This window comes from Micropterus dolomieu, linkage group LG08 (assembly GCF_021292245.1).
Source record: "Micropterus dolomieu isolate WLL.071019.BEF.003 ecotype Adirondacks linkage group LG08, ASM2129224v1, whole genome shotgun sequence".
NCBI lineage: Eukaryota > Metazoa > Chordata > Actinopteri > Centrarchiformes > Centrarchidae > Micropterus > Micropterus dolomieu.
Window position 1 is genome coordinate 27,631,698 of NC_060157.1, and position 9,141 is coordinate 27,640,838.

The 9,141-nt window shown below is 39.1% G+C and overlaps 1 long non-coding RNA gene across 1 annotated transcript; it reads right to left on the reverse strand.

Moving 5' to 3' along the window:
- On the reverse strand, positions 1-5,294 carry LOC123975544. Its single transcript, XR_006826084.1, has 3 exons — positions 5,028-5,294; positions 487-567; positions 1-297 (listed from the first exon to the last, which is right to left on the reverse strand). It is a non-coding gene; the product is annotated as an uncharacterized LOC123975544 (long non-coding RNA).
- Positions 5,295-9,141: the final 3,847 nt, after the last annotated feature.

A 9,141-nucleotide genomic window follows, 5' to 3' on the forward strand; every position in this document is an offset into this window, starting at 1 on the left:
GTGATTTATTAATAAGCAAAACCAATGAGTGGGAAGAATCTGTAAAGTCATTAGTGTAGAGAGTGGATGAGTGAAAATGTGCTGCATGGATGCTGTAAAAACAAAGACAAGAAACCAAACAAACGGAAGGAAGGAAGGAAGGAAGGAAGGAAAGGATAGGAAGGAAGGAAGGAAGGAAGCTGTGAGAGGAGGAGGTCCAACCCAAGACTGACTGCTGCTCTGGCTTATATGCATGGGGCACACCGGGCCCAGGTGTGTCCCATGCCGCTGATTACCCTGTCGATCAGGCCTGCAGCCCTGGAGACAGAAAGCACACCAAAAGCGGTATGAACCCTGCAGAGGGGCCGTCACAATGACTCACCTTTTTCTTTGTAGATTTTAGGACAGACAGGACAAACATATATGATTATCTTCCGCAAGACTGGCATCTATAAGCTTTGGACACAAAGCAAGTGACAACAACTATTTTAAATCAAGTTTTGTAACCTGTAGCCATGTGCATTCTTTACGCTCTGTTGCCAGGCTGCTGCTCAAAAATGATGTTCGATCCTTGGTTTCTGCTCATCACTGGGTCGTATGAAAAAGTCAAAGAGATCACATGACAGTTAAAGAAAGCACTATGTAGGATAATGCACCAGACAGATTAAAAAAGGGAGAGACGCTCTGCTGAGTTTAGAAACAGGGTTGAAACTGTGTTTGACACAAGCCAGAATAATTTAGTTCTGCAAAACCAGCTTGGAGCTGTTGTCAGAAAAACTCCTTAACACCACACCTGCTAAAAATGCACCATATTCACAGTTAATTTTTGATTTCCAAGTGCCATCAACAACAAGCGCAGACCAAAATGCCTGTGGACACAATTAGATAGACCTACAACTAATCAGAGTATTTAACAATGTAAACAAACAACAGCAAATAAAACATAACCTTGCACATTTGTCTCGTTCCCAGGCTATTTCTTTAGAGGCATCGATAGAGAAATGTTGATATAGCTATGATTATACATCGAAACCGATCTCTTTCATCGTAATTATCACAATGTAATTTTTCTAAATATGATAAAATATGCTATAAAATAAAGTAAATGTGTTTTATAATTTTCCAAATAGATTTATTTGCTTTTACGCTGAAAGTTGAGAGGATCGATACCACTCTCATGTCTGTACGCTGAATAGCTACATTTCACCAGCAGTAGGAAATGTAGCTTAGCACAACAACTGAGCCCAAAGTTCACTACAGTAATTAACATGTTATATCTTGTTTGTTTAGTATGTAGTAAAAATGTGTATAAACAACAAGTCACCATTTGACCAGGACTTTTTCTTGGCTAGCTGGCAGCTGGCTGTAGCTTCATATTTACCATACAGACATGAGTAGTATAAACTCTTTACAATTTCTAACTTCTTCTTTAAAATAATAACAACTTTGAGATATGAGTAAAAAAATAAAAATAACTACAAGTGTTTCACTGTCTGTTGCATGTTTGTCATGTCATTGCAAATTTTATTTTTTTCTTTATTTTACTTTTCATTTGAACATAGAATGACAATTTGGGTCTTATCAATGAAAGGTAATTTATGTGAGAACAATTCTTATTTGAATCTTGTTTTAATGGCTGATTTATGAAAAACTGTATCACATTTGTACAATAAGATACTGTAGATTTTGTAGTTTAAATAACCAAAGTGCTATACTATTAAGGAGCACAATCACATGATCAGCACTCAGAGGGGATTGTTTCAAAAACTGTACTTACTGGTGCCTTCAGGGACACTCACATTCAATTTGTATTGCACAGGCAGCAGAGCATTGCTTTAACTGCCGGTAAAATACTTTTGGAAAATCCAACTTAGGAAGCAAATCATAAGCAAAGATGACCTTTGTGAAAAGGGTAGTGTTAAATGGGGCATGTCTCGGATTAAAAATGTCCACTTAAGCACACAATGATATTACGATAATTTTACTAAAAACAAATAAAGAAAAATTCAGATAGGCTTCTTTTTTTTAAAAGTACCAAATGGTTGAGACCAGCAATAAAGTTATTATACACAATATGTAGTTAATGGTATGTACCACCACGATGGTAGTAAGTGTGTACATTGTGTATTCCCTTTCAGTCCAGGGAAAGATCAGAGGGAAGTTGTTGAATGTTGAATGCTTTTGGTAAAATCTTCATGCTTTTGCATTGAGTGACTGTTAGTGGTGATGCAGGCAGGATGGATAGTGTACTGTACTGCAGGGCCTCCCCTCAGACAAAGCTTGGGAAACAGCGCCCCCCACCACATCTTTAGTTTACTTGGTAAGTTTCGCTAAATTCCTGGATGCCTCTGGGATCAGGATTATATTATTTGATCCCAAAGACACTCAACATTTGAGCCAAGATAGTCTAATATTGCTGTTTCACATAACTTGTAACTGAACCACATAGTTTTAAAAAAGGTCTGCCCTAAGGCATTTATTAGTTGTGACTCTGATTGGGGGAAAATAGTTCCCAAAAACTACTGTTTCTCTGAACTCTCACACATGTAGGCTATTCTATGTGATCTCCTTTTGGTAACTAATACACTAAGTAATGCAATATTGTTTCACTTCCATTCACTGAGCCTCCCCTGAAACTGTTTGGAGCCCTCCTGGGCCTCACAATTTGAACCCCCCGCTGTACTCTGTACTGTATACAGTGTGAGCTCTCCAGTTTCAAGACTTCTTAGCACTAAAAAGAATCTTTAGTAAGAAGCTTTAGTAATGCCTTTGGCCACTGTGTGGATTGGGTTAACATCTCTCCAGTGGCACCAAGTTACTACAGCTACCTTTTAGCTGTCTTTAATAATCCACAAGTTTCAGTTATACACTTAAGCTGTTAGAAAAAGCAGGTAGCAGTGGTATAAATCAGTAGCTGCAAGTCCAGCTTTAAGTTTAGAAGTGTAAGCAGGTCATGTTGACGGCAGACATCTCATCACCAATCCATAAAGCTACCAACGTTCCTGTTAAATTTGGTGGTATAGCACCTCTGGGGGGAATGGCAGTACAACGCAGGTGAATTTAAAAGGCTCAATAAATTACTTATATATGTTTATAAAGCCCTTTAAAGAGCAAGTCTAGAAAAACATTCTCACAACACAACACAATCTCTGACGTGCTTACATGGCATCTATGGTCAACTAAATTGCAATGTGATTTGTATGAGTACAGGAGCACAAGGCTGATACGCCTCCGCCAGTAGTCATTTGTATAATATGTGCAGGGAGCCGCTTCACTGGATCCGAGCTACTGGGGGGAAAGTGCCAAATCATTAAGTTATTTAATAGTTCATTGAGTCTCTACAGTTGGCTGGTAATTAAACAACATTCGATCAGTATGAGGAGGGAAAGACAGTGGATGACATTAAGTAGATGAGATGGTCTTAACCCCTGCAAACTGCTAGGATCAACTGATTGGCAATTAATGTTCTCACCAGCTGCCACTGATGGAACCTGCTGAAATGACTTTGAAAGCTTTAAACTTCCAATTCTGACAATAGAGCTCTCAGTACTTCTGATACACGAATGGTTCTACTCTGTATGCATTAATGATGCTCTCATCATCAAGGTCATCATCATCAGAATCAGCTGTTCAGTCAAATATAGCTGTTCGATTGGTTCCTTATTCCTCCTTGTTTTCTACAGAAAGTTCCTCCAGAAGACATCTTGCAAAGTGAATTTGTGTCATATCTCATAGTGTTACTCTAAGTTGGATTCACTGCACCAATTACATTTACATTTACTCATTGGGCAGACGCTTTTATCAAAAGCCACTTACATTTGAGGAACAACACACAAGCATCAATAAAGCATCAAAACAGCAAGAGATCTACTACTGACAATAGATACTAGTAAGAGCTAATAGCACATCATCAATGGGGCTAATACCGTGGGAAGAAGTAAGAGTTACCGAAAGAGTGCAGTGAAAACAAAAGTATTTATTCTTCTTTACTAATCATTCAAAATGAATAGTATAGTAATAGCTATTTTATTGAGAACAGTGAGTCATTACAGCTTCTTATAGTCTATGAAAATTATGTTATTGTACCTGCAAACGTAAAACTTGTTGCTTCTTAAATCCTATTGTATTCAAAATTGATGGATACACACTGGGAATATTGTCATGGTATAAATGTGGTTCACTGTTATTGTTTGGTAGGTTTATTAAATTCCAACACAAAACACAGTGTGAAGTAATGTCACTCTATTTCTGTGTTAATAGGAACAGAATGAATATCTTTTTGACCACAATTATGGGGGTTGTGAAATCTTGATCCAGACACATTATGAGGTGGAACTAGACAGGAGACCAAATATGCCAGAATGAAGTCTTCTGTAATCATCATATTACAGAACATTGACATTCCATAATGTGTGTGCTTTTTTTAGGTAAAACAATAGGATTACACCTAATATAACATAAATGGAAATGCATTAGAAGCGATGTTCTGAAAAATGAATTCCTAAAACACAGAGCCTTCTAAGCCACACCAAACACAACTGTAAGGCTCAGTCATCAATCAGTGATGGTGATGCTGGAATAACAGCATAACTAGGTAGGCGGCTGGGAAAGACAAAAAGGATTCTGAGCACAGGGCCCAATCCTCAGCAGGGCTGCTGCTGTATTGATCATAAACAGGGCAGTCCCATGAAAACAGCTGAAAGGTCAAGCCGGCTGGACGCTGTCTGCAAAATATGAAAATCTCCAACTTTATCTGTGATTATAATCACAGTGTGCCACCTCATCTGTTGCCTGCATGCAATTAGCATCTGGATGGGAATATGTCAGACAGTGCAAATTAATTTAATGATGTAACATGATGCAAGGTGAAATAGTTCATGCATAGTCTTTTTTTGTCTTTTTACAGCATGTAATAATCATCCATGTGAAGCTGAATGCATCCACTTTGTTATTCGTAAAACCTCCTCTAAACTGAGCTGCTGATATTGAATTTGATCGGATTTCCCGAAGACACTTATTACAATACATATACAATACAATATTTGTACCTTTACATGACTTCCTCTTCACTCCACTCATCTGCCAAGGCCGAATGCCTTCCATAAATCTTAAAATGGCTACACATGTAATGGTAAGGACTTGTTGCATCAAAGTGCATAAGTTCAGTTTGCTTAATTCTGTCATCCCCCTGTGGCTGTGTTTCTCATCAGGAGCAAACGTTACAATGAACAAAACTGACAGGAAAGCTTTCGACTCATAGCAAAGTGCTATTTCTTTTCCCCACTCTCTCTAAAATATTAACATCAGAACCAGCTTTGATCTCATTTAACTCCCTCAAGTTGAAACTGGGATCAACTGTGTATATTTCCAAAAAAATAACAAATAAAACCTGTAGTTAGGTTTTGTTGATTTTTAAAGTCGATCCCTTTGATAGTGCATTAAGAATTCTGTGAACACACTTAAGGGATACTATGGCTGTGACCTTCTGCAGTCACAGAAGGTGTCTAGCTTTCGAAAACCGGTCAAGACAGCAGACAAACAAGACGAATTCCTATTCAAATATCAGTTTTTAACGTTTTAAGTAGTTTTCTCACTTCTTATTGAAAAGTTAGGTAGAACTAAACACTGAACTATCATATTAGCCAAGTTTGTTCAGTATGATTTCTGAGGCGTCTGTTAGCCATTTCAATAGCTAGTTAGCTGATGCTAAGGCTAGCATCTCTTCTGACAGCCAGAAGAGATGCAAGATGACGTGCTGACGTCACGCGTTGCCGTAAGTGCTGCCCTAGAAAGCTGTTAACAGAGATGCCTTCACTTGAAAATGATGCCTTCTGAAGCAGCTGTCTATTACGGTTGCGAGGCAGTGAGGCAACTTCCGTTTCGAACACAGACTATGTGATTCTGCGGACAGTTTGTTGATATTTCAGTCCAACTGCCAAACAAACATTCCACAATTACTGAACAAACATCATCAAACAAACGACATAAGCACACAAACACGGCATCCAAACACAACAGAGTAAAAAACTAGTGAGTTATTTGAGATAGTTTTCACAAAAACAGTGACAAAAGTTGTGAAGCACAGGGGAGACTGTTTTTCTCCAGGGCCGAAGTCAAAGCTAACTTTGGCGCTAACCTCCTTCAGTCTTTCTTCAACAGTTGGTAACACACAGGAGCTCCGCTTTAGTCTTGAGAAGCTTCAGTCTTTATTCACCCTATATATAACTTCTACTTAACATTTACTGCTAAACAAGGCTTATTGCTGGCCCATTTCTCTCTGCCGCTATCCACCGGGGCACCCGTTCACACACTCACTCATCACAAACATGACAACAGATGGACAAGACAGTACTGACCTGTCGTTTATGTAGAACAGCAAAGATAATGTTACTTACCTGTCCAGCAGAAACAGAGCGACCTCCACGTCAGTTTTCATTCCTTTCATTATTTATCCAGCATTGAAACACCTAACAGATGTTAACATGGGTCTTCCCCTCGTGTGGTCATATATCTTGTTTCACAATTCCTCAGACCTTTCACTCTTTGGCTATTTCTCAGCCATTTTCACAGCTATAGAGTCCTGTAATCCAGTCCAACATTTTTGAATGTACCAGTGTTTGTTTACGTTCTCTCTCCCACTGCTGCGAACACGGGCACGCTGCCGCCACCTGCTGCTCACTCCAAGCAGCTTTGTTTGTGCTCAATTCACAGGCCCAGGGCTGTGAAGGAAAACACAGAGCACACGATAAACAGAGAGCTAGCGACCCATGAGGAAAAATTTGCTGAATTTAACAAAAAGTGTAATGGATTAGAATCGCAAAGTATCCCTTTAAATGTCAGATATACAGTGCATCTGCTATGATGTATGCTTAAAGATCCATTTTCATTTGTTGTTTACTGTAAAGAAAATAGGTAAAGCAATTAAATAGGTGGCAAATCTGCCTGCTAAAATAAAAACTGAGAAAATTAAAAGAGAAACGTAAAAAATATGTTCTGTAAAAACTGTGAATTACAAAAATGTACAAAAATGTCTTCCTGTCACTTCTGCCTCTTTTATCGTTTCTCACCTGTTTGAAAGAGAACTCAGCCAAAGAGAAGAGCCTGTCGTCCACAGAAAAATGACCATTTATATATATATGTATACAAAATAATCAGTCATGTTTACGTTTTTGTGGTAGCGGCCTCTAGTGGCCGGACAAAAACACATAAAACAGACGGTCACGTATTATAAATAGGCTGAAAGTTGTGTTGATAGTTGGTGGTGATGAGTAGGGTGGATGGATAGTAAGTTTGCAGCTTTTTACCCAGGAGAGCGGCGTTGGGCTTCCCGTGTAAAACAAGAAAAAAATTTGAATGTAGTAACATAGCATTAGCTACATTAGCTTTGTAGCGTTAGCTAGCTAGCTAGCTATATAAAGGCATTGACAGCCCCCTGTAGCCCCTTACCCTCACCCTAACCTTCACAGGGGTGTGTGCCTAAACCTAAGTCAGTGATTTTATGGATGTCAACCGGCCTCACAGCCGATCTGCTAGCAGTAGGGTTCACCTTCTTTGTTTTGCTGCGGTCTCCATGTGTTTATGTCATGTGTTTTCCAAAATGTAGGTCCGGTCGGGAAATGGAGTTCGAAATTACCACAGGTAGGGGCACTATTTTAGGATACGCTCATATGAGTCATATTTGGAGGGTGGTTAATACAACGTATGTTATCATTTAGGTTGGAGGACTTTGAAAGAGAAAGATGTCATCTTAAATCAGCTGAAAAAAAACAAGTGGCAGAATGCCGACAGTGAATATAGCAGGAGCTCTCTCAGTTGGCCCTATTCTTCCCCACTCTATTGTTGGACTCCTGACCTGCCAGTACGGCCATTCAGAGCCACTGGAGCTGAGAGAAGCTGATCGAAGTTCTGTGTGGACGAAAGGAAAGGGACATCAGGGTGATGAGGAAAACAGGCCATGCCCCGGAGATAGATGGGAAAAGGCGGATCTGGGCTGTCCTAAAGTCTATCTGTGTTCGCTCAGAGGAAGAGAATGAAGTGGGGTGTTGGTGGAGCAGAGAGTGGGGGAGCGTACTCAGTCAGAGACGAGCATATCACCTTTCCTGCTGCTGTTGAACTGTTTTAATAAAAATTTAACATTCACAGGGAGAAATATCAATACCCACAGTACCTGACATCCCTGTATTCCCATGAGTTGCTGCTAGTCGCTAAGAACATGTCAGTTTGTGTGAACAGGTGGCACGGGAATGTTAGACTTCGAATCGTCTGCAAATTACATACAGCACAGATTTATCGCTACACTATATTCAAAGTAATCTGCCTTATATGTGCTAAAGAAAGAAACTCAACTGTATGTTGCAGTGTCATGTTTATGAATTATGAAAAAAAGCAGATTCTCTTTATGCAAGTGACATACTACACCCTCTGACAGCGAAATTAAATGTTGCCTTGGAAAAAATAGCTGAAAACAGCTGATTACATTGTTCAGCTGGAATTTATAAACTTATCACATGATGAACTTCACAGGGCTCATTTATGTGCTGTTCCAGTAATGACAGGGTTTGAGGATAATGATGTCATTACATGACTCTAGATCAAATCGCTGTTACGTCACGACAGTCACTTCCGAGATAATTGGCAGTTGATTTGAATTGTGTAGGTGTGTAAAATCTGCAAATTTGTTTATTTCTGTTCACCCGTAACTGTAATGTTTAAAGATATATTATATCACATTCTTTTATGTACTGTGTTGCTTATCTGGCGTCTTTGATAAACCAAATCTACCCAACAGCGACATCTCACTGCCAGTCGGACTAGTTTTAGGTGGGCTCAAGCTTTCATTTTCTGTGTGTTCTTGTTATTCATAAGCTATGAAACCATAAAACATACATTAGATAATTGAGATGTGTATACTTTGAAATAACATCATGATAAAAGAAAACAATCAGCATGCTGTAGGCAGGGTTTTTCTACCCGGAAATTATTGTAAACAAACACTGTGATTGGTTCTATAATGTTGTGAAGTGGGCGGTGCCATTGGTTCAGGAGGTGTCTTTTCCCCTTTCTGTATTACCATTTAAAATGTTCCGTTTAATGACATCCTCAATGTTACATACATGATGTTAACATAGAAACACATTATTCTCCTGGATAATGTTAAAACCC